This window comes from Pungitius pungitius, chromosome 2 (assembly GCF_949316345.1).
Source record: "Pungitius pungitius chromosome 2, fPunPun2.1, whole genome shotgun sequence".
NCBI classification, from domain to species: domain Eukaryota; kingdom Metazoa; phylum Chordata; class Actinopteri; order Perciformes; family Gasterosteidae; genus Pungitius; species Pungitius pungitius.
In genome coordinates, this window is record NC_084901.1 from 24,093,584 (window position 1) to 24,108,866 (window position 15,283).

Below are 15,283 nucleotides of genomic sequence, written 5' to 3' on the forward strand. Positions count from 1 at the left end.
TAGCTGTTTACTCCTTCTGAGAAAGCTTTAAAAGTAACAATAATGGTCAAAACGTTGTTGAGTGAATAAGGTTCTAAAACTAAACATAATCCTTCATACCATTATGATAATGATGAAAAAAGGTCATTTGCTTGATAGAAACAGTGTAAGCTAAAGCATTCTTCATACAGTCCGTTTTAGCTGTTTACTCCTTCTGAAAAAGCTTTAAAAGTAACAATAATGGTCAAAACGTTGTTGAGTGAATAAGGTTCTAAAACTAAACATAATCCTTCATACCATTATGATAATGATGAAAAAAGGTCATTTGCTTGATAGAAACAGTGTAAGCTAAAGCATTCCTCTTACATTCTGTTTTAGCTGTTTACTCCTTCTGAGAAAGCTTTAAAAGTAACAATAATGGTCAAAACGTTGTTGAGTGAATAAGGTTCTAAAACTAAACATAATCCTTCATACCATTATGATAATGATGAAAAAAGGTCATTTGCTTGATAGAAACAGTGTAAGCTAAAGCCTTCTTCATACATTCTGTTTTAGCTGTTTACTCCTTCTGAGAAAGCTTTAAAAGTAACAATAATGGTCAAAACGTTGTTGAGTGAATAAGGTTCTAAAACTAAACATAATCCTTCATACCATTATGATAATGATGAAAAAAGGTCATTTGCTTGATAGAAACAGTGTAAGCTAAAGCATTCTTCATACAGTCCGTTTTAGCTGTTTACTCCTTCTGAAAAAGCTTTAAAAGTAACAATAATGGTCAAAACGTTGTTGAGTGAATAAGGTTCTAAAACTAAACATAATCCTTCATACCATTATGATAATGATGAAAAAAGGTAATTTGCTTGATAGAAACAGTGTAAGCTAAAGCATTCCTCTTACATTCTGTTTTAGCTGTTTACTCCTTCTGAGAAAGCTTTAAAAGTAACAATACTGGTCAAAACGTTGTTGAGTGAATAAGGTTCTAAAACTAAACATAATCCTTCATACCATTATGATAATGATGAAAAAAGGTCATTTGCTTGATAGAAACAGTGTAAGCTAAAGCATTCTTCATACAGTCCGTTTTAGCTGTTTACTCCTTCTGAAAAAGCTTTAAAAGTAACAATAATGGTCAAAACGTTGTTGAGTGAATAAGGTTCTAAAACTAAACATAATCCTTCATACCATTATGATAATGATGAAAAAAGGTCATTTGCTTGATAGAAACAGTGTAAGCTAAAGCATTCCTCTTACATTCTGTTTTAGCTGTTTACTCCTTCTGAGAAAGCTTTAAAAGTAACAATAATGGTCAAAACGTTGTTGAGTGAATAAGGTTCTAAAACTAAACATAATCCTTCATACCATTATGATAATGATGAAAAAAGGTCATTTGCTTGATAGAAACAGTGTAAGCTAAAGCCTTCTTCATACATTCTGTTTTAGCTGTTTACTCCTTCTGCAAAAGCTTTAAAAGTAACAATAATGGTCAAAACGTTGTTGAGTGAATAAGGTTCTAATACTAAACATAATCCTTCATACCATTATGATAATGATGAAAAAAGGTCATTTGCTTGATAGAAACAGTGTAAGCTAAAGCATTCTTCATACAGTCCGTTTTAGCTGTTTACTCCTTCTGAGAAAGCTTTAAAAGTAACAATAATGGTCAAAACGTTGTTGAGTGAATAAGGTTCTAAAACTAAACATAATCCTTCATACCATTATGATAATGATGAAAAAAGGTCATTTGCTTGATAGAAACAGTGTAAGCTAAAGCATTCTTCATACAGTCCGTTTTAGCTGTTTACTCCTTCTGAAAAAGCTTTAAAAGTAACAATAATGGTCAAAACGTTGTTGAGTGAATAAGGTTCTAAAACTAAACATAATCCTTCATACCATTATGATAATGATGAAAAAAGGTCATTTGCTTGATATAAACAGTGTAAGCTAAAGCATTCCTCTTACATTCTGTTTTAGCTGTTTACTCCTTCTGAGAAAGCTTTAAAAGTAACAATACTGGTCAAAACGTTGTTGAGTGAATAAGGTTCTAAAACTAAACATAATCCTTCATACCATTATGATAATGATGAAAAAAGGTCATTTGCTTGATAGAAACAGTGTAAGCTAAAGCCTTCTTCATACATTCTGTTTTAGCTGTTTACTCCTTCTGAGAAAGCTTTAAAAGTAACAATAATGGTCAAAACGTTGTTGAGTGAATAAGGTTCTAAAACTAAACATAATCCTTCATACCATTATGATAATGATGAAAAAAGGTCATTTGCTTGATAGAAACAGTGTAAGCTAAAGCATTCTTCATACAGTCCGTTTTAGCTGTTTACTCCTTCTGAAAAAGCTTTAAAAGTAACAATAATGGTCAAAACGTTGTTGAGTGAATAAGGTTCTAAAACTAAACATAATCCTTCATACCATTATGATAATGATGAAAAAAGGTAATTTGCTTGATAGAAACAGTGTAAGCTAAAGCATTCCTCTTACATTCTGTTTTAGCTGTTTACTCCTTCTGAGAAAGCTTTAAAAGTAACAATACTGGTCAAAACGTTGTTGAGTGAATAAGGTTCTAAAACTAAACATAATCCTTCATACCATTATGATAATGATGAAAAAAGGTCATTTGCTTGATAGAAACAGTGTAAGCTAAAGCATTCTTCATACAGTCCGTTTTAGCTGTTTACTCCTTCTGAAAAAGCTTTAAAAGTAACAATAATGGTCAAAACGTTGTTGAGTGAATAAGGTTCTAAAACTAAACATAATCCTTCATACCATTATGATAATGATGAAAAAAGGTCATTTGCTTGATAGAAACAGTGTAAGCTAAAGCATTCCTCTTACATTCTGTTTTAGCTGTTTACTCCTTCTGAGAAAGCTTTAAAAGTAACAATAATGGTCAAAACGTTGTTGAGTGAATAAGGTTCTAAAACTAAACATAATCCTTCATACCATTATGATAATGATGAAAAAAGGTCATTTGCTTGATAGAAACAGTGTAAGCTAAAGCCTTCTTCATACATTCTGTTTTAGCTGTTTACTCCTTCTGCAAAAGCTTTAAAAGTAACAATAATGGTCAAAACGTTGTTGAGTGAATAAGGTTCTAAAACTAAACATAATCCTTCATACCATTATGATAATGATGAAAAAAGGTCATTTGCTTGATAGAAACAGTGTAAGCTAAAGCATTCCTCTTACATTCTGTTTTAGCTGTTTACTCCTTCTGAGAAAGCTTTAAAAGTAACAATAATGGTCAAAACGTTGTTGAGTGAATAAGGTTCTAAAACTAAACATAATCCTTCATACCATTATGATAATGATGAAAAAAGGTCATTTGCTTGATAGAAACAGTGTAAGCTAAAGCATTCCTCTTACATTCTGTTTTAGCTGTTTACTCCTTCTGAGAAAGCTTTAAAAGTAACAATAATGGTCAAAACGTTGTTGAGTGAATAAGGTTCTAAAACTAAACATAATCCTTCATACCATTATGATAATGATGAAAAAAGGTCATTTGCTTGATAGAAACAGTGTAAGCTAAAGCATTCCTCTTACATTCTGTTTTAGCTGTTTACTCCTTCTGAGAAAGCTTTAAAAGTAACAATAATGGTCAAAACGTTGTTGAGTGAATAAGGTTCTAAAACTAAACATAATCCTTCATACCATTATGATAATGATGAAAAAAGGTAATTTGCTTGATAGAAACAGTGTAAGCTAAAGCCTTCTTCATACATTCTGTTTTAGCTGTTTACTCCTTCTGAGAAAGCTTTAAAAGTAACAATAATGGTCAAAACGTTGTTGAGTGAATAAGGTTCTAAAACTAAACATAATCCTTCATACCATTATGATAATGATGAAAAAAGGTCATTTGCTTGATAGAAACAGTGTAAGCTAGAGCATTCTTCATACAGTCCGTTTTAGCTGTTTACTCCTTCTGAAAAAGCTTTAAAAGTAACAATAATGGTCAAAACGTTGTTGAGTGAATAAGGTTCTAAAACTAAACATAATCCTTCATACCATTATGATAATGATGAAAAAAGGTCATTTGCTTGATAGAAACAGTGTAAGCTAAAGCATTCCTCTTACATTCTGTTTTAGCTGTTTACTCCTTCTGAGAAAGCTTTAAAAGTAACAATAATGGTCAAAACGTTGTTGAGTGAATAAGGTTCTAAAACTAAACATAATCCTTCATACCATTATGATAATGATGAAAAAAGGTCATTTGCTTGATAGAAACAGTGTAAGCTAAAGCATTCCTCTTACATTCTGTTTTAGCTGTTTACTCCTTCTGAGAAAGCTTTAAAAGTAACAATAATGGTCAAAACGTTGTTGAGTGAATAAGGTTCTAAAACTAAACATAATCCTTCATACCATTATGATAATGATGAAAAAAGGTCATTTGCTTGATAGAAACAGTGTAAGCTAAAGCATTCTTCATACAGTCCGTTTTAGCTGTTTACTCCTTCTGAAAAAGCTTTAAAAGTAACAATAATGGTCAAAACGTTGTTGAGTGAATAAGGTTCTAAAACTAAACATAATCCTTCATACCATTATGATAATGATGAAAAAAGGTCATTTGCTTGATAGAAACAGTGTAAGCTAAAGCATTCCTCTTACATTCTGTTTTAGCTGTTTACTCCTTCTGAGAAAGCTTTAAAAGTAACAATAATGGTCAAAACGTTGTTGAGTGAATAAGGTTCTAAAACTAAACATAATCCTTCATACCATTATGATAATGATGAAAAAAGGTCATTTGCTTGATAGAAACAGTGTAAGCTAAAGCCTTCTTCATACATTCTGTTTTAGCTGTTTACTCCTTCTGAGAAAGCTTTAAAAGTAACAATAATGGTCAAAACGTTGTTGAGTGAATAAGGTTCTAAAACTAAACATAATCCTTCATACCATTATGATAATGATGAAAAAAGGTCATTTGCTTGATAGAAACAGTGTAAGCTAAAGCATTCTTCATACAGTCCGTTTTAGCTGTTTACTCCTTCTGAAAAAGCTTTAAAAGTAACAATAATGGTCAAAACGTTGTTGAGTGAATAAGGTTCTAAAACTAAACATAATCCTTCATACCATTATGATAATGATGAAAAAAGGTAATTTGCTTGATAGAAACAGTGTAAGCTAAAGCATTCCTCTTACATTCTGTTTTAGCTGTTTACTCCTTCTGAGAAAGCTTTAAAAGTAACAATACTGGTCAAAACGTTGTTGAGTGAATAAGGTTCTAAAACTAAACATAATCCTTCATACCATTATGATAATGATGAAAAAAGGTCATTTGCTTGATAGAAACAGTGTAAGCTAAAGCATTCTTCATACAGTCCGTTTTAGCTGTTTACTCCTTCTGAAAAAGCTTTAAAAGTAACAATAATGGTCAAAACGTTGTTGAGTGAATAAGGTTCTAAAACTAAACATAATCCTTCATACCATTATGATAATGATGAAAAAAGGTCATTTGCTTGATAGAAACAGTGTAAGCTAAAGCATTCCTCTTACATTCTGTTTTAGCTGTTTACTCCTTCTGAGAAAGCTTTAAAAGTAACAATAATGGTCAAAACGTTGTTGAGTGAATAAGGTTCTAAAACTAAACATAATCCTTCATACCATTATGATAATGATGAAAAAAGGTCATTTGCTTGATAGAAACAGTGTAAGCTAAAGCCTTCTTCATACATTCTGTTTTAGCTGTTTACTCCTTCTGCAAAAGCTTTAAAAGTAACAATAATGGTCAAAACGTTGTTGAGTGAATAAGGTTCTAAAACTAAACATAATCCTTCATACCATTATGATAATGATGAAAAAAGGTCATTTGCTTGATAGAAACAGTGTAAGCTAAAGCATTCTTCATACAGTCCGTTTTAGCTGTTTACTCCTTCTGAGAAAGCTTTAAAAGTAACAATAATGGTCAAAACGTTGTTGAGTGAATAAGGTTCTAAAACTAAACATAATCCTTCATACCATTATGATAATGATGAAAAAAGGTCATTTGCTTGATAGAAACAGTGTAAGCTAAAGCATTCTTCATACAGTCCGTTTTAGCTGTTTACTCCTTCTGAAAAAGCTTTAAAAGTAACAATAATGGTCAAAACGTTGTTGAGTGAATAAGGTTCTAAAACTAAACATAATCCTTCATACCATTATGATAATGATGAAAAAAGGTCATTTGCTTGATAGAAACAGTGTAAGCTAAAGCATTCCTCTTACATTCTGTTTTAGCTGTTTACTCCTTCTGAGAAAGCTTTAAAAGTAACAATACTGGTCAAAACGTTGTTGAGTGAATAAGGTTCTAAAACTAAACATAATCCTTCATACCATTATGATAATGATGAAAAAAGGTCATTTGCTTGATAGAAACAGTGTAAGCTAAAGCCTTCTTCATACATTCTGTTTTAGCTGTTTACTCCTTCTGAGAAAGCTTTAAAAGTAACAATAATGGTCAAAACGTTGTTGAGTGAATAAGGTTCTAAAACTAAACATAATCCTTCATACCATTATGATAATGATGAAAAAAGGTCATTTGCTTGATAGAAACAGTGTAAGCTAAAGCATTCTTCATACAGTCCGTTTTAGCTGTTTACTCCTTCTGAAAAAGCTTTAAAAGTAACAATAATGGTCAAAACGTTGTTGAGTGAATAAGGTTCTAAAACTAAACATAATCCTTCATACCATTATGATAATGATGAAAAAAGGTAATTTGCTTGATAGAAACAGTGTAAGCTAAAGCATTCCTCTTACATTCTGTTTTAGCTGTTTACTCCTTCTGAGAAAGCTTTAAAAGTAACAATACTGGTCAAAACGTTGTTGAGTGAATAAGGTTCTAAAACTAAACATAATCCTTCATACCATTATGATAATGATGAAAAAAGGTCATTTGCTTGATAGAAACAGTGTAAGCTAAAGCATTCTTCATACAGTCCGTTTTAGCTGTTTACTCCTTCTGAAAAAGCTTTAAAAGTAACAATAATGGTCAAAACGTTGTTGAGTGAATAAGGTTCTAAAACTAAACATAATCCTTCATACCATTATGATAATGATGAAAAAAGGTCATTTGCTTGATAGAAACAGTGTAAGCTAAAGCATTCCTCTTACATTCTGTTTTAGCTGTTTACTCCTTCTGAGAAAGCTTTAAAAGTAACAATAATGGTCAAAACGTTGTTGAGTGAATAAGGTTCTAAAACTAAACATAATCCTTCATACCATTATGATAATGATGAAAAAAGGTCATTTGCTTGATAGAAACAGTGTAAGCTAAAGCCTTCTTCATACATTCTGTTTTAGCTGTTTACTCCTTCTGCAAAAGCTTTAAAAGTAACAATAATGGTCAAAACGTTGTTGAGTGAATAAGGTTCTAAAACTAAACATAATCCTTCATACCATTATGATAATGATGAAAAAAGGTCATTTGCTTGATAGAAACAGTGTAAGCTAAAGCATTCCTCTTACATTCTGTTTTAGCTGTTTACTCCTTCTGAGAAAGCTTTAAAAGTAACAATAATGGTCAAAACGTTGTTGAGTGAATAAGGTTCTAAAACTAAACATAATCCTTCATACCATTATGATAATGATGAAAAAAGGTAATTTGCTTGATAGAAACAGTGTAAGCTAAAGCATTCCTCTTACATTCTGTTTTAGCTGTTTACTCCTTCTGAGAAAGCTTTAAAAGTAACAATACTGGTCAAAACGTTGTTGAGTGAATAAGGTTCTAAAACTAAACATAATCCTTCATACCATTATGATAATGATGAAAAAAGGTCATTTGCTTGATAGAAACAGTGTAAGCTAAAGCATTCTTCATACAGTCCGTTTTAGCTGTTTACTCCTTCTGAAAAAGCTTTAAAAGTAACAATAATGGTCAAAACGTTGTTGAGTGAATAAGGTTCTAAAACTAAACATAATCCTTCATACCATTATGATAATGATGAAAAAAGGTCATTTGCTTGATAGAAACAGTGTAAGCTAAAGCATTCCTCTTACATTCTGTTTTAGCTGTTTACTCCTTCTGAGAAAGCTTTAAAAGTAACAATAATGGTCAAAACGTTGTTGAGTGAATAAGGTTCTAAAACTAAACATAATCCTTCATACCATTATGATAATGATGAAAAAAGGTCATTTGCTTGATAGAAACAGTGTAAGCTAAAGCCTTCTTCATACATTCTGTTTTAGCTGTTTACTCCTTCTGCAAAAGCTTTAAAAGTAACAATAATGGTCAAAACGTTGTTGAGTGAATAAGGTTCTAAAACTAAACATAATCCTTCATACCATTATGATAATGATGAAAAAAGGTCATTTGCTTGATAGAAACAGTGTAAGCTAAAGCATTCTTCATACAGTCCGTTTTAGCTGTTTACTCCTTCTGAGAAAGCTTTAAAAGTAACAATAATGGTCAAAACGTTGTTGAGTGAATAAGGTTCTAAAACTAAACATAATCCTTCATACCATTATGATAATGATGAAAAAAGGTCATTTGCTTGATAGAAACAGTGTAAGCTAAAGCATTCTTCATACAGTCCGTTTTAGCTGTTTACTCCTTCTGAAAAAGCTTTAAAAGTAACAATAATGGTCAAAACGTTGTTGAGTGAATAAGGTTCTAAAACTAAACATAATCCTTCATACCATTATGATAATGATGAAAAAAGGTCATTTGCTTGATAGAAACAGTGTAAGCTAAAGCATTCCTCTTACATTCTGTTTTAGCTGTTTACTCCTTCTGAGAAAGCTTTAAAAGTAACAATACTGGTCAAAACGTTGTTGAGTGAATAAGGTTCTAAAACTAAACATAATCCTTCATACCATTATGATAATGATGAAAAAAGGTCATTTGCTTGATAGAAACAGTGTAAGCTAAAGCCTTCTTCATACATTCTGTTTTAGCTGTTTACTCCTTCTGAGAAAGCTTTAAAAGTAACAATAATGGTCAAAACGTTGTTGAGTGAATAAGGTTCTAAAACTAAACATAATCCTTCATACCATTATGATAATGATGAAAAAAGGTCATTTGCTTGATAGAAACAGTGTAAGCTAAAGCATTCTTCATACAGTCCGTTTTAGCTGTTTACTCCTTCTGAAAAAGCTTTAAAAGTAACAATAATGGTCAAAACGTTGTTGAGTGAATAAGGTTCTAAAACTAAACATAATCCTTCATACCATTATGATAATGATGAAAAAAGGTAATTTGCTTGATAGAAACAGTGTAAGCTAAAGCATTCCTCTTACATTCTGTTTTAGCTGTTTACTCCTTCTGAGAAAGCTTTAAAAGTAACAATACTGGTCAAAACGTTGTTGAGTGAATAAGGTTCTAAAACTAAACATAATCCTTCATACCATTATGATAATGATGAAAAAAGGTCATTTGCTTGATAGAAACAGTGTAAGCTAAAGCATTCTTCATACAGTCCGTTTTAGCTGTTTACTCCTTCTGAAAAAGCTTTAAAAGTAACAATAATGGTCAAAACGTTGTTGAGTGAATAAGGTTCTAAAACTAAACATAATCCTTCATACCATTATGATAATGATGAAAAAAGGTCATTTGCTTGATAGAAACAGTGTAAGCTAAAGCATTCCTCTTACATTCTGTTTTAGCTGTTTACTCCTTCTGAGAAAGCTTTAAAAGTAACAATAATGGTCAAAACGTTGTTGAGTGAATAAGGTTCTAAAACTAAACATAATCCTTCATACCATTATGATAATGATGAAAAAAGGTCATTTGCTTGATAGAAACAGTGTAAGCTAAAGCCTTCTTCATACATTCTGTTTTAGCTGTTTACTCCTTCTGCAAAAGCTTTAAAAGTAACAATAATGGTCAAAACGTTGTTGAGTGAATAAGGTTCTAATACTAAACATAATCCTTCATACCATTATGATAATGATGAAAAAAGGTCATTTGCTTGATAGAAACAGTGTAAGCTAAAGCATTCTTCATACAGTCCGTTTTAGCTGTTTACTCCTTCTGAGAAAGCTTTAAAAGTAACAATAATGGTCAAAACGTTGTTGAGTGAATAAGGTTCTAAAACTAAACATAATCCTTCATACCATTATGATAATGATGAAAAAAGGTCATTTGCTTGATAGAAACAGTGTAAGCTAAAGCATTCTTCATACAGTCCGTTTTAGCTGTTTACTCCTTCTGAAAAAGCTTTAAAAGTAACAATAATGGTCAAAACGTTGTTGAGTGAATAAGGTTCTAAAACTAAACATAATCCTTCATACCATTATGATAATGATGAAAAAAGGTCATTTGCTTGATATAAACAGTGTAAGCTAAAGCATTCCTCTTACATTCTGTTTTAGCTGTTTACTCCTTCTGAGAAAGCTTTAAAAGTAACAATACTGGTCAAAACGTTGTTGAGTGAATAAGGTTCTAAAACTAAACATAATCCTTCATACCATTATGATAATGATGAAAAAAGGTCATTTGCTTGATAGAAACAGTGTAAGCTAAAGCCTTCTTCATACATTCTGTTTTAGCTGTTTACTCCTTCTGAGAAAGCTTTAAAAGTAACAATAATGGTCAAAACGTTGTTGAGTGAATAAGGTTCTAAAACTAAACATAATCCTTCATACCATTATGATAATGATGAAAAAAGGTCATTTGCTTGATAGAAACAGTGTAAGCTAAAGCATTCTTCATACAGTCCGTTTTAGCTGTTTACTCCTTCTGAAAAAGCTTTAAAAGTAACAATAATGGTCAAAACGTTGTTGAGTGAATAAGGTTCTAAAACTAAACATAATCCTTCATACCATTATGATAATGATGAAAAAAGGTAATTTGCTTGATAGAAACAGTGTAAGCTAAAGCATTCCTCTTACATTCTGTTTTAGCTGTTTACTCCTTCTGAGAAAGCTTTAAAAGTAACAATACTGGTCAAAACGTTGTTGAGTGAATAAGGTTCTAAAACTAAACATAATCCTTCATACCATTATGATAATGATGAAAAAAGGTCATTTGCTTGATAGAAACAGTGTAAGCTAAAGCATTCTTCATACAGTCCGTTTTAGCTGTTTACTCCTTCTGAAAAAGCTTTAAAAGTAACAATAATGGTCAAAACGTTGTTGAGTGAATAAGGTTCTAAAACTAAACATAATCCTTCATACCATTATGATAATGATGAAAAAAGGTCATTTGCTTGATAGAAACAGTGTAAGCTAAAGCATTCCTCTTACATTCTGTTTTAGCTGTTTACTCCTTCTGAGAAAGCTTTAAAAGTAACAATAATGGTCAAAACGTTGTTGAGTGAATAAGGTTCTAAAACTAAACATAATCCTTCATACCATTATGATAATGATGAAAAAAGGTCATTTGCTTGATAGAAACAGTGTAAGCTAAAGCCTTCTTCATACATTCTGTTTTAGCTGTTTACTCCTTCTGCAAAAGCTTTAAAAGTAACAATAATGGTCAAAACGTTGTTGAGTGAATAAGGTTCTAAAACTAAACATAATCCTTCATACCATTATGATAATGATGAAAAAAGGTCATTTGCTTGATAGAAACAGTGTAAGCTAAAGCATTCCTCTTACATTCTGTTTTAGCTGTTTACTCCTTCTGAGAAAGCTTTAAAAGTAACAATAATGGTCAAAACGTTGTTGAGTGAATAAGGTTCTAAAACTAAACATAATCCTTCATACCATTATGATAATGATGAAAAAAGGTCATTTGCTTGATAGAAACAGTGTAAGCTAAAGCATTCCTCTTACATTCTGTTTTAGCTGTTTACTCCTTCTGAGAAAGCTTTAAAAGTAACAATAATGGTCAAAACGTTGTTGAGTGAATAAGGTTCTAAAACTAAACATAATCCTTCATACCATTATGATAATGATGAAAAAAGGTCATTTGCTTGATAGAAACAGTGTAAGCTAAAGCATTCCTCTTACATTCTGTTTTAGCTGTTTACTCCTTCTGAGAAAGCTTTAAAAGTAACAATAATGGTCAAAACGTTGTTGAGTGAATAAGGTTCTAAAACTAAACATAATCCTTCATACCATTATGATAATGATGAAAAAAGGTAATTTGCTTGATAGAAACAGTGTAAGCTAAAGCCTTCTTCATACATTCTGTTTTAGCTGTTTACTCCTTCTGAGAAAGCTTTAAAAGTAACAATAATGGTCAAAACGTTGTTGAGTGAATAAGGTTCTAAAACTAAACATAATCCTTCATACCATTATGATAATGATGAAAAAAGGTCATTTGCTTGATAGAAACAGTGTAAGCTAGAGCATTCTTCATACAGTCCGTTTTAGCTGTTTACTCCTTCTGAAAAAGCTTTAAAAGTAACAATAATGGTCAAAACGTTGTTGAGTGAATAAGGTTCTAAAACTAAACATAATCCTTCATACCATTATGATAATGATGAAAAAAGGTCATTTGCTTGATAGAAACAGTGTAAGCTAAAGCATTCCTCTTACATTCTGTTTTAGCTGTTTACTCCTTCTGAGAAAGCTTTAAAAGTAACAATAATGGTCAAAACGTTGTTGAGTGAATAAGGTTCTAAAACTAAACATAATCCTTCATACCATTATGATAATGATGAAAAAAGGTCATTTGCTTGATAGAAACAGTGTAAGCTAAAGCATTCCTCTTACATTCTGTTTTAGCTGTTTACTCCTTCTGAGAAAGCTTTAAAAGTAACAATAATGGTCAAAACGTTGTTGAGTGAATAAGGTTCTAAAACTAAACATAATCCTTCATACCATTATGATAATGATGAAAAAAGGTCATTTGCTTGATAGAAACAGTGTAAGCTAAAGCATTCTTCATACAGTCCGTTTTAGCTGTTTACTCCTTCTGAAAAAGCTTTAAAAGTAACAATAATGGTCAAAACGTTGTTGAGTGAATAAGGTTCTAAAACTAAACATAATCCTTCATACCATTATGATAATGATGAAAAAAGGTCATTTGCTTGATAGAAACAGTGTAAGCTAAAGCATTCCTCTTACATTCTGTTTTAGCTGTTTACTCCTTCTGAGAAAGCTTTAAAAGTAACAATAATGGTCAAAACGTTGTTGAGTGAATAAGGTTCTAAAACTAAACATAATCCTTCATACCATTATGATAATGATGAAAAAAGGTCATTTGCTTGATAGAAACAGTGTAAGCTAAAGCCTTCTTCATACATTCTGTTTTAGCTGTTTACTCCTTCTGAGAAAGCTTTAAAAGTAACAATAATGGTCAAAACGTTGTTGAGTGAATAAGGTTCTAAAACTAAACATAATCCTTCATACCATTATGATAATGATGAAAAAAGGTCATTTGCTTGATAGAAACAGTGTAAGCTAAAGCATTCTTCATACAGTCCGTTTTAGCTGTTTACTCCTTCTGAAAAAGCTTTAAAAGTAACAATAATGGTCAAAACGTTGTTGAGTGAATAAGGTTCTAAAACTAAACATAATCCTTCATACCATTATGATAATGATGAAAAAAGGTAATTTGCTTGATAGAAACAGTGTAAGCTAAAGCATTCCTCTTACATTCTGTTTTAGCTGTTTACTCCTTCTGAGAAAGCTTTAAAAGTAACAATACTGGTCAAAACGTTGTTGAGTGAATAAGGTTCTAAAACTAAACATAATCCTTCATACCATTATGATAATGATGAAAAAAGGTCATTTGCTTGATAGAAACAGTGTAAGCTAAAGCATTCTTCATACAGTCCGTTTTAGCTGTTTACTCCTTCTGAAAAAGCTTTAAAAGTAACAATAATGGTCAAAACGTTGTTGAGTGAATAAGGTTCTAAAACTAAACATAATCCTTCATACCATTATGATAATGATGAAAAAAGGTCATTTGCTTGATAGAAACAGTGTAAGCTAAAGCATTCCTCTTACATTCTGTTTTAGCTGTTTACTCCTTCTGAGAAAGCTTTAAAAGTAACAATAATGGTCAAAACGTTGTTGAGTGAATAAGGTTCTAAAACTAAACATAATCCTTCATACCATTATGATAATGATGAAAAAAGGTCATTTGCTTGATAGAAACAGTGTAAGCTAAAGCCTTCTTCATACATTCTGTTTTAGCTGTTTACTCCTTCTGCAAAAGCTTTAAAAGTAACAATAATGGTCAAAACGTTGTTGAGTGAATAAGGTTCTAAAACTAAACATAATCCTTCATACCATTATGATAATGATGAAAAAAGGTCATTTGCTTGATAGAAACAGTGTAAGCTAAAGCATTCTTCATACAGTCCGTTTTAGCTGTTTACTCCTTCTGAGAAAGCTTTAAAAGTAACAATAATGGTCAAAACGTTGTTGAGTGAATAAGGTTCTAAAACTAAACATAATCCTTCATACCATTATGATAATGATGAAAAAAGGTCATTTGCTTGATAGAAACAGTGTAAGCTAAAGCATTCTTCATACAGTCCGTTTTAGCTGTTTACTCCTTCTGAAAAAGCTTTAAAAGTAACAATAATGGTCAAAACGTTGTTGAGTGAATAAGGTTCTAAAACTAAACATAATCCTTCATACCATTATGATAATGATGAAAAAAGGTCATTTGCTTGATAGAAACAGTGTAAGCTAAAGCATTCCTCTTACATTCTGTTTTAGCTGTTTACTCCTTCTGAGAAAGCTTTAAAAGTAACAATACTGGTCAAAACGTTGTTGAGTGAATAAGGTTCTAAAACTAAACATAATCCTTCATACCATTATGATAATGATGAAAAAAGGTCATTTGCTTGATAGAAACAGTGTAAGCTAAAGCCTTCTTCATACATTCTGTTTTAGCTGTTTACTCCTTCTGAGAAAGCTTTAAAAGTAACAATAATGGTCAAAACGTTGTTGAGTGAATAAGGTTCTAAAACTAAACATAATCCTTCATACCATTATGATAATGATGAAAAAAGGTCATTTGCTTGATAGAAACAGTGTAAGCTAAAGCATTCTTCATACAGTCCGTTTTAGCTGTTTACTCCTTCTGAAAAAGCTTTAAAAGTAACAATAATGGTCAAAACGTTGTTGAGTGAATAAGGTTCTAAAACTAAACATAATCCTTCATACCATTATGATAATGATGAAAAAAGGTAATTTGCTTGATAGAAACAGTGTAAGCTAAAGCATTCCTCTTACATTCTGTTTTAGCTGTTTACTCCTTCTGAGAAAGCTTTAAAAGTAACAATACTGGTCAAAACGTTGTTGAGTGAATAAGGTTCTAAAACTAAACATAATCCTTCATACCATTATGATAATGATGAAAAAAGGTCATTTGCTTGATAGAAACAGTGTAAGCTAAAGCATTCTTCATACAGTCCGTTTTAGCTGTTTACTCCTTCTGAAAAAGCTTTAAAAGTAACAATAATGGTCAAAACGTTGTTGA